Raw genomic sequence first — 11174 nt, 5'->3', positions numbered from 1 at the left:
GCTTAAGACACATTGATTCACCGGCCTGTCAAAGGAAAAAGGAAATTGTATATGAGGCTTTCCTATATATCTGATAAAATCAGACTGAGGTTAAAGTGACCTCAGATGGTAGCTACGTGGGCAAAATGGGCACCAACAGATTACACTCTATGCTTAAGATTTAAGATTTGACCTTAATTATGCCTCATATCTTACAGTACATTTCATATACAGTAAAACCTCGGATTACGAGCATAATTCGTTCCAGAAACATGCTTGTAATCCAAAGCACTCGTATATCAAAGCAAATTTTCCCATTAGAAATAATGGAAACTCTGATGATTCGTTCCACAACCCAAAAATATTCATACATAAATGACAAATACGAAATATAAAGTAAAACTATATAAAACAAATTAACCTGTACTTTACCTTTGAAAAGAATTGTGGATGGTGTGAGGGAGATGAGAGAGAGGAGAAGAGGAGGGTTATTTTGTACGACAACTTTCACTATAACTAACGGAATCACTGCTATCTGTTGGCTCACTGGAATCTTTTTCTTTTTGTGAGACTTTAACTAGGAACCTGTCCAATGACAGCCGCTTTTGCCTCCTTTTCAATTTCACGAAAATGTGGACATTGCATTGTCGTTAAACAGATTCATTGCTCGCACTGCTACGCCCTTATTCGGTTGGTGCTTTTCTACTAAATTTTGGCTATACGATTGTGGCGCGCCAACTGAGGTTGAGCATGGGAGACAATAACCCACAATCCTGCAGTGAGAGACAGAGAAGAACCATCGGCTCAGTCGTGATCACGTGATGCTCGGCAGACAAAGCATATACATTATACTCTTATTGCAAGACCTCACTTGTTTATCAAGACGAAATTTATTTAAAATTTTTTATCTTGTTGCAAAACACTTGCAAACCAACTTACTCGCAATCCGAGGTTTGACTGCATAGAAAATACTTAAAAAACTAAAAAAGTAACATAATGATTATGTATATGAAATACATGAAGTTTACAATAATGTATGTATAAAATATAGCATCCTGTTTTTAACCTATTAATAATGTTCATGTTGCATATATCCCTTAATGCAAAGATGGAAAATCATGTTCCCCCCTCAGTGTCACAAATGGCTTTCATTCTTTCCATCCTAAGTGGTTGCCATGCAACACAATATGCAAAGATTTATATATGTGTGTATTGAGAGATTGAGAGAGCAAGAGAGAGAGAGAGAGAGAGAGAGAGAGAGAGAGAGTATGGAATGGGGCCATTTTCTTCAATGTTATGGTAATTTTAAAATTCCTTGTATGTAGCTATATCACCTACAGTGCACACGGATTTATAATTCTGCACCTGTGGTTATAAGGCTTTGTTACGATTAACAGCATGTGTGTATGTTTTGATTTGAAGCACTCAAGGCTGCTGCTCCGTTTTCTCAGGCATTTCAGGCATTATGGAAATTAGAAATAACACCAACAAGGTCAGAAACACAATAAAACATATAATTGTTTCACTTGTTAATGTAGTAAATAAAAATGCAATATTTATTTTGACCACAGATTTCTTTTCCAAAGTAGTTTTTGGGAGTTTTCACTGCTGTTTGTAATTGAAAGCAGATATTAGGGCAGGTCACAAGTGCATACATTGAAATGGAAATGGTGTTTGTTTCACGGGGGTAAATAACTGGCAATTTATCCGAATGATTGAAGTAAATTGGTTTCTAATCCTCGACTGAGAAGTATGAGAAAGATTTTTAAATGGCTGCAACTTCATCTGTTTAAGCGGACGACTCTTTCCTTCTCTCCTCGAACTGCTCTCTGTTTTTAAGGTCCGTTCAAGGCCCCTGTGTTCTTCACAAGCTGCTTTTTTTCCTTTGAGGTGGAATAAATGAGCCACCTTCAAACTTTCATATGCATCGTGGGTTTAATTTAAGCCAGTAAACTTTGCCTTAAGTAAGAGTAAAGGGGCATATAAACACCAAGACAGATAAGACAGGTTAATTTTTCAAAGAGCACCAAAGCCCTTTCCGCAGCCCATAAATTAAAAATGACAAATATGTGTGTTTGTGTGTGTGTGTGTTTTTCAATGAATAGCCTTTCTAGCACACACTGTGTTGGTACATCTGTAGTACTACACCATACTGCATGAAGTCATTTGGATTTCAAGTGCAAATGAAGAACAGGATCTCTTAAATTGTCATGATTCTTCATCCAGGACAAATAAGAACTGTGTGGCTTTAGTGGTGAGGAGTATATCACAGTTGGGTTCTACCTGTGCCAGTTGTGGGCAGCAACCTTGAACTGTGCAACAGCAGTGTTCTGCCATTGGATTTCAGGTCTCAGACTTCAGTCAATCCTGCAGCTGTAAAATATAAAAGGGTGAATTGATGGGCCGAGTGGTATAAAGTGAAAATTTAATAAGTAATGTTTTGGTTACTTCATCAAAATAATATAACTTTTTACATCTGATTACATTTTTATTACTTTTCTAACAAATGTTTTAAGCTGGGCAGTAAAGTCCCAATGGCTTTGCTGACCCTTACTGTCTGTAAAATGTCAAAAGAAGGCATTTCTGTCCAGTGAAAAAATGCAAAGCAACAAAACAAATGTTATGTTCTACATATAAGTGTTACGAACAGCCGGGCACGGGCCAGGGAAGCAGGCGAAGGACATAAAAAGTGGGTAAAAAGGGATTTAATAGGGAGACGAAGAGGCATACAAAACAAAAAGGCATAACAATACAATGACAGGACTAGGGAAACAAACTTAAACGCAGAGTTAAATACACAAGACTAATGAAAAACAACTCGAAACGGCTGATGACACGGGGATTTCACACGAGGTTAACGAGGGGCGTGGCACACAGAAGGCGCAGGCGATCAGGTCATGACCATAAGCCTTTTGTAATCACCAACATTTTGATTAGTAACTGTAATTCAATTGCATATTTTTTCCAGTAACTGCAGCGGATTCCAATTACTCCAAACTACTGCGTTTTGATCAGGTGGCCGGGTCACACTACCATTCTCCTTTATAGGTGGCTTGGCGTGTCCAAACTTTTGACTGGTAGTTTTGACTGGGACGTGTGTGTGTGTGTGTATATACAGACACACACACAGAATACCGGTCTACATATATGTGTATATATTTCAAGATCAGTAGAGCACAGCAAATCTCTAAGAGCAAATCAATTGACGCTGTCATAACAAACTGTTGGATCATTGCAAAATGCACTCTCAGCATTGTCTGTCTCACTGTCCCATTAAGTACAATGTGTACCTCCTACCTACCAGTAAGTACACAGTGCTGACTGATCAGCACACTGGTGGCAGTGGCAGTGGGTGTGATGATTTCCAAAAATGGTTATTCAATGGTGATCTAAATTGTGTCTCTGCCTTTTGATATTATGTTCTTAGTGTTTGCATTGATATTCAGCTCATCCATCCATATCATCAAAGGCTGCATAGAGAACAAGGCAAGGAAACAATCCAGACAGGATGTCAGTCTGTTGTAGGACACACATAATTTAGAGACTGCTTGATTTTGGGCTGTAGGGGAGAAGGATAAGTATCACACAAACACAAGGTAGGATATGAATCCACAACCTTATGGCTGGGCTATCATGCTGCCCAGAAAAGTTACTGTGGCACACTTTTTTATCAAATATCATAATTTAATCCTAACACATCATACCTGGTAGGAAACATAGCAACCCAAAATATTTTTGTGAAAGCATGTTTTACTTATACAGTAAGCATGCATCGTTCCCAGAACTTACAGTAACACCCAATATTTGGATAGAGAAATCTTTTAAGAAGCATTATTTTCAGGTTAGCTTAACTTAAAGAATTTATAAGTCAAGTGCATGTTATGGCACGGAAATACATACATAGAATGAAGGCTTCATCATTGATATTAGAGGACAAATACTGTGCAAATACTATATTCTAATAAATTCTGATTTAAAATAGGTAATGTCTTTGCAAAACAATAGCATTCATATACTGTGCTAAAGTTTAAACTTAACATAAAAAACTGATGTGACGAAATAAATGAGCACCTTCTAGGGCATCTTCAGCATTTCTGCGTCACTCGGTGTCTCTCCATGTCAGTCAGACTGTGTCACGGTGTGACGCAATCTTAACCTGGAGTTGTGTCACGTCACTCCTCTTTCTTGCACTGCACTCCGGAGTCTATAGCTGCTATCTGCTGATGTAAGAAAGTGGCACGGAATCTATCAGAGCCTTTCAACAATGTGCTTGATGTCTTTAAGATTGCTCTGAGAAAAGTCGATCCTTGCTTCTTTTCCCCCAGAATGGACTCTGTGCCGCGTGGCAGCCAACCTCGGCGCACAGTGCAGAGTGTCAGTTGCAGCACTTTGTCATGGATGGTGCCCACTGTTTCGTAAACATTCTCTGGAACTTCTCTGTGAATATGTCAGTATTCCGGTACTCATACTGATATCTATTTTGTTTATTTTATCCTAAATGTAAATGTCTTAGCAACTAGTTATATAAACGTATGTATTTCTACCCAAAATAATATCCATCTTTTGCTCTGCATACATTTTTGGTATCATTCTGAAATCATGTCAGGTCTATCTGAAGGTTTTTACGATTCCATAAAGGGGCTAATCCTCAGCTATACTAGGAGCTTACTACAGTATTGTACTCCACTTATTGCTCGACTAGGATCACAATTTGACTAGTATGTTGTTCCCTTGGTCCAAAAAAATATTTCAGAAATTATATTTTGTTTAATTGTATAATTCTAACTCGATATCAAAAAAATCTCCCAAAACCTTTTTAACTGTTGATAACATGACAATTTTTGTTAAAATATCTAGAAAAAAACTAGGTCTCTCCATGATCTTGATACAAGATATCAGCAAATATTTCTTGTTGTCCGGTTACTTTTAAATTAAAATAAAAATACAAAAAACTCATATTGAATGCATAAAAGTAAGAGCCACTTCCACTCATTAATATATACTGTATGATCTCTCGAAAAAAGGTATGACACAAATGAAATTGAAACAACGTGAAATACTTTAATTATAAGTCTAGGAAATCATGCAATTATCAGACTTTAGAGAAAAAGACATGCCCCGTTTAATCTACAAACACATTGTCTAATACACATTTAGTATGGCTTTTGCCAGGGCCAGCAACTGCGTAGAGATAAAGCTCAAACTAGCATAATTACCACAAATTGTGGACTTGGCTGGAATGCCTGGGTAACCAGAACAGATTTAAGTGGCTCCTTGGCACATAAAGGTCAAGCCATTTCCTCCCTAATGGAATATCCTCTAATGCATCAGAGTGCTGTGATTGTAGTGAGACCTTTTTTGCTTTTTTTTTCCCTCCAGAAAATAATTATTTTTCTTGATGAAACTGCAATGCTATGAGATCAGAGGCATGAGTGAGAAGTATTTGTATTGAAACAGTCAAAAACTAGCCCTTGTATTCCAAGAGGTAGGACTGATTCCTTGGTCTATAGGTGGGAGACAATGGACAGACACCCTGGTTCTCTTCTTACAGACTTTTCCTCCTCTACCCGACAGTATAATGAAGGGTAAATGTACTAAGAAAAGAATTATTGAATGTCATCGAATTTGCATTACCAAAGCAGGTTTCTTTTCTCCCTATGTGGTAGATTAACGAAGATATTAAAAAAAGTAATAATAATTTACCTTTCTGAGGTCTCAAACTAATTTTCCATTTTTGAGAAATAAAGCTGAGGCTGCATTATTTTCATGGTGCAGAGTTTTCAGGCAAACTGGTCACGTTAAATTTCAGTGAGTGTAGGTGTGTGCATATCAATGCAAGGTGTACTTTAACTTATGTTTCCTGCTTCCAGACAATGAAGTTTCTGCAAATGGATGGTGTCATGCCCACACTCTCACTCCATCGCTACATTTAGGTGGAAACAGGGAAGAATAAATTCTTTGTGCATTAGTGTGAATTATCATGTCAGTAAGATGTTTAGATATGAAGCTTTGCGTGCAAGTTTTGGTATGACGCTCAGTATATGCTTGTCAAACAAATAATTGTATGGTCTGTATCCTTCTTCACCCACTCACTATTTTTGGTTTCCAGCATAAACCGAAACAGACCATTAATATATAGTTTGCTCGACTCTCCACCTTTGAGAATGTTCGTGTTCAGCATAAGTGAAATGTGCATATTTGCCAAAAATGCCAAAATTCAAGTACTGTTTGATGGGACATGCTTATAAAAGGTACTGGTCTGAAACCACTGAAAATTAAAAAAAAAAATTTTAATTATACAAATTTATAAATAATCACTCTCCAGTTATCTAATAATTGGTATTTATGTGTGTTACTTAAGGATGAAGGGGGAAGTAGGATAAAGAGCACTGCCTGCTGACTGTCATGTAACCTTTACTGGAAAGAGGGTCTCATTGCCAGAAGCATAGTGCAACTTTCAAATGATAATTATCTCCCTTTATACTTTATAAAAACATCACAAAATGTAAGTTTCATACAACCATTCTGTGCAGCCACCTCACATCTTTAAAGGCAGTTCCTGTGTAGGAAATGGCCCTACCCCAAAACAAATACACTTTACTCCACAAATTGAATACTAATAAATAAGACAATTATTAAATATGTCCATCCATCCATCCATTTTCCAAACCACTTATCCTACTGGGTCGTGGGGGGTCCAGAGCCTATCCCGGAAGCAATGAACACAAGGCAGAGAACAACCCAGGATGGGGGGCCAGCCCATCGCAGGGCACACTCACACACCATTCACTCACACATGCACACCTACGGGCAATTTAGTAACTCCAATTAGCCTCAGCGTGTCTTTGGACTGTGGGGGGAAACCGGAGTACCCGGAGGAAACCCCACGACGACATGGGGAGAACATGCAAACTCCACACATATGTGACCCAGGCGGAGACTCGAACCCGGGTCCCAGAGGTGTGAGGCAACAGTGCGATATTAAATATCTATAAAGGGGATTTCACAGAATTGAAACTTGTACTATAGCTTTCAGTATATGAGGCGGAAGATCAGATCAAAAGAAATGTTGCATTCCATCTAAAATTGCCACAAAAATTACAGAAAATATGCTTTATTGATTATAATTGCAAAAACAAAAATAGATTTTTTGTAAATTTGACAAGTAATTGTAAAAAATGTTGAATTGTCTTTTATTTGATATATCTGATGCAGAAGGACTTGCTGTAAGTTCACTTAGGCCGTGACCAACCCACTTTTGCTGGTCTAATGGCAGAAAATCAGTTGCAACACATGGTGACTGGTCCAAAATGATTGTACAGTACTTAGCCCCATATTTCTAGTCATGGGTGAGTTTGGGGTGTAAAATGCTATAAATTAATCAGAAAATCATCTCCCACTCCCTTTAAGAGCCAGGTGTGCTTGCACCTTGGCAGATTGGTAAAAGCGGATTTGTCAGATACTAATAAGAAAGAATTGAATTGAAAATGCTTCTCTGCAGAGGAAATGGATCTGATGTTGCATGAAGTGAAAGCGCGCAAGCAGACCATCTACAGTAACAGCAGGATCCCACTAAAGCAGGGGTCTGCATTCCCGTGGGACCCACCGTACGCTGTAGGTCATGTGCTTTTGATCATTAAAATAGGGCCCTAGAACAGGTTTCTGTTGGTTAATAGCACAATCTCTTTTCTCTGCTTCAATATCATGTGCCATCAACGCACTGACTCCACCTCATTTTAAGTCCACCTATAAGATTGAGTGACCCTGAAAGGGAGACAAAGCCTTCAATAGGGGGTTCTAATTTTAATTAAAATGAATGAAAACTAAATCTAAAGCCCCACTAAAACTGCATCCTTCACTGGTTGATTTGTCTTCCTGTGTGAAAGATAAACACAGATTCTATCAAGGGACTACTGTAGTAAATGGAAACCATATAAAATGCAAAAGGATTGAAGTAGACGAACAGAGTCATGAAAATCACAGTGACACCCTTAACGTCTCCATTATTATTATTATTATTACCAAGTGAGTGTAATTGCATTTCTTTGGCATCTTTTCTCTCCAGTATAACAAATGCATGCATTTAGAACAGCTAAATTATTTTTAGCCCTGTGATTAATCATAATGCCCACAAGCAGATGTGCTGGAGCATCACAAACCACACATTATCCAAAAGAAGACACCTTGTTCTGTGGCAGTGAACGTGAAGAAAAACCCTTTGCAGGTGATGCTGCACGAATAATAAAAAAGAAAGATTAATTGTATGAGCCTTTCAGAAGACAAGTAAAGCTGTAGAATGGTAGTATGAGTATATGTTGTTACATTTTTCATTTTGCCAAGATCACATGTGGAAGTTATATTGTGGAACGCTAAACATGTTACTCCTACAAGACAAATTATGTCGGTGCGATATCGCTGCACTGTATTTAGTACTTCTCTGAGGATACTAAACAAACTCTAATCAAGCATTTATTGATGAGTTCAATTAAGGCCCTGGTGGAAATCAATTCTGCCATTATATGACGGTTATTCAATATAAAACAAAAAATGAGAAGTATTTACAGTGTATTAGCCTGTGTGATCTGTCAGTATTATAGGATTATTGGAATTATACATAATCCATTGATGTCTTTAAAAACAGTCAAGCAAGGAAGCATGTTACATCAGTTGCTATTAACACTATATTCTCAGTTAATGAGGCCATTATTGATACTGATTTTTCATTAGAGAAATTGCAATCTGGATTACAGTACCAGTCAATAATTTGGACACGCCAAGGCACCTAAAAAGGGGGGTGATAGTGTCTCATCACATGACCAGGCCACCTGACCTAAAGAAAACAGAGATGGTTTTGGAGGAGTCTGACCAGAAAGTGAAGGAAAAGCAGCCAATGGGTGCTCAGCATATTTGTGGGTCATACTGCAGGACTGCTGGGAAAGCATCCCAGGAGGCCACCTCATGGAACTGGCGCAAAGGAGAAAGTAGGGTCAGAGCAATTGGGGTTAAGGGCCTCGTTCAAAGGCCCAAAATTAGGTTCACCCTGCTGATTTGAACCAGCAGTCCCAATTCACTGAGCTGCTTCCCCAAAGAAATTATCTTTTGGTCAGTCCCTAATTCTGTATAAGAAACTTTTAACTGGTACTGTATATTTTTATTTTTGTTTTGTCTATTAATTTTTTCATTCTGAATCAAGATTGCAATTTTCTCTCATGATTCTGAAGCAATATGTCCCATCCATCCATTGTCCAAACCACTTATCCTTCTGCGTCATGGGGGGTCCGGTGCCTATCCTGTAAGCTATGGGTGCAAGGCAGGGAACAACCCAGGACGGGGGGGGCAACCCATCACAGGGCACATGCACTCCTACACATAATTTAGTAACTCCAATTAGCCTCAGCATGTCTTTGGACTGTGGGGGGAAACCAGAGTACCCGGAAGAAACCCCACGACGATATGGAGAGAACATGCAAACTCCACACACATGTAACGCAGGCGGAGACTTGAACCCAGGTCCCAGAGGTGTGAGGTAACACTGCTAACCACTGCACCACCATGCCGCCCCGCAATACTCTATGTCCCTATATTTTTTACTATTTTACATTACATATTATGTTTATGACAATGGAACAAACACTACAGTATGATTGTTACTGAAATTAGGACTGTTACATCAACTATGCAGAACAGAAAGGGCACACTCTTGGTTTTTAATAAACGGTTGGTTTTAAGGTCTTTTCCAAATGCAAGAAATGCAGAATAAAACTTTACTATCCTCTGTGCTTTATATGATACTGTAACACCTGTCTTTCTACAGTACACTGCCTGCCTGTCCATGGTGCAACACAGTCCTGTACAATAGGCAAGCCAGTATTTATGTTTCTGTATGTGCATGTGTGTGGTTGGGTGCGTACCCGGGATAAAATCCTGCAGGCCTCCCTGGGGTGTCAAATTCTACATTACTGTATGTGCAGAATCGATCATTCACCAGTCAAAGTTAATACTGCGATGATAAAGTCTTCAGTTAAAATAACATGCGAAAATTATGCTAAATTTCCCAATGAAATAGTGCTTTACATCTCCTCCATTCTGTGAGAGTGGTGCATCATATTTTGCATCCTTATGAGGGGTGTCACTGGGACTATGCATTAATACACTTACATAGTGTGTTCTCATTCATTTCCCTTTAAATCATAGTCAGAGTTTGGGGGGAAAGCAGTGCCACCCCAGTCGCCCGAGTCAAAATTGCAATTCATTGGCAATTTGAACATCTATGCTATGTTCACCCTGAGAATGAAATTGTCAAACAAAAATGATCTTCATCCACACAGGCGTTTTCACATCATTTACAAAAGTATTTCCATACACAGTAAAACAAGTAAAAATGTATACGACGTAACGATTAGCCTGCATTAGGACTTGCACAGTTAGTGACTGGGAAATTCGTTATAGTGTTTGGTTAGTCAAATTAGCATGCAGCAGTGACACTGTTTAATCCATCCATCCATCCATCCATTTTCCAAACCACTTATCCTACTGGGTCGTGGGGGGTCCAGAGCCTATCCCGGAAGCAATGGGCACAAGGCAGAGAACTACCCAGGATGGGGGGCCAGCCCATCACAGGGCACACTCACACACCATTCACTCTCACATGCATACCTATGGGAAATTTACCAACTCCAATTAGCCTCAGCATGTTTTTGGACTGTGGGGGGAAACCGGAGTACCTGGAGGAAACCCCACGACGACATGGGGAGAACATGCAAACTCCACACATGTAACCCAGGCGGAGACTCGAAATCGGGTCCCAGAGGTGTGAGGCAACAGTGCTAACCACTGCACCACCATGCGGCCCCACCAGTAAGTCATATGAGAAAAATAATTTTGATATTGAATTATAGTCTAAGTTTTGGTAACATTGTACTTTAGCTACTCTTGTTAAAAACACAAACCAAACAGGTCATCACATTGTGAGCTAATCTGACCAAATGCTAACGAACCTTGGTTAAAATTGTTTTAAATCATGAAAATGTCGCATTTCTAAAATCCAATTGCAGCATACGGGAGGTCACTGCATAAGCAGTAGATGGTACAACCAACTCGCTCACTCTTTCCAGTTTCTCGTTCAGAACGAGAATGAGAGACCTAAGAGAGTGACTGAGAAACTCTCTCGTTGACCCATTCACTTATCATGTCGT

This window comes from Brienomyrus brachyistius, chromosome 5 (genome assembly GCF_023856365.1).
Source record: "Brienomyrus brachyistius isolate T26 chromosome 5, BBRACH_0.4, whole genome shotgun sequence".
In the NCBI taxonomy this organism is placed as follows: Eukaryota; Metazoa; Chordata; class Actinopteri; order Osteoglossiformes; family Mormyridae; genus Brienomyrus; species Brienomyrus brachyistius.
The sequence above is the reverse complement of the archived record's forward strand: the minus strand, read 5'-3'. Positions refer to the sequence as shown.